The following is a 774-nucleotide window of genomic DNA, read 5'->3' on the forward strand; positions in this document are numbered from 1 at the left end:
CTAAGGAATCAATATGCATGTCCCATTTGATCCTGTCCTGGATTGTAATTCCCAAAAACTTTGTCCATTTTTCCTTTTTTACAATGCCATTTCCTATGGATAATTTCATGTCAAATTCTATTTGTTTCCTTGTGTTAAATTCCATCATTGCACTTTTATCGTTCTCCCTACTGTAAGTTTTGTAAATAATACTGGATTTCCAATTCAAAAAGTAAAAAATGCAATATAATACACCTGACATCAAACTTAGTGCATAGCTGAGATTATAATCTAATCTGTTCCTGATAACCTCAATAATCACGACATGGCTTTTACCAAGATCTTTCTCCACAGCACCTAATTCCAAGGTGCCTCTGATGAGCCTGGCATTTGATTTAAAAATACTAGCTGTTTGATAGTCACTTGTCTTACTGTACTGAATCTTACCTCTTAATGAGTAGAGCATTTTAATTTCAGTCACTATTTATATGAAACATAGGACATCAAATTTTTGTTGCCTCTGGAGGGCAGTAGATAAGCAACTGTGTCTAGGTTCTTTGCCCTGAGGTAGTCACTTAGTAATATAGATACACTGCTGGTATCAATGGCCATAATGTCAAGAAAGAAGTATAAGCCCTGCTCAAATTAACTGTCATGAACAGACTGGTTATTGATCAGTAACTCGTGGAAATAGCTCCATAGTGCAGCACTTTGAGTCCATGCCAAAATGATTTACTTCTATTGTGTGTATCTAACAAAGTTATTCAGTAATGTGTGTGAAAAAAATGTTTCTGT

The sequence above is a fragment of the Schistocerca nitens genome, chromosome 8 (genome assembly GCF_023898315.1).
Source record: "Schistocerca nitens isolate TAMUIC-IGC-003100 chromosome 8, iqSchNite1.1, whole genome shotgun sequence".
NCBI classification, from domain to species: Eukaryota; Metazoa; Arthropoda; class Insecta; order Orthoptera; family Acrididae; genus Schistocerca; species Schistocerca nitens.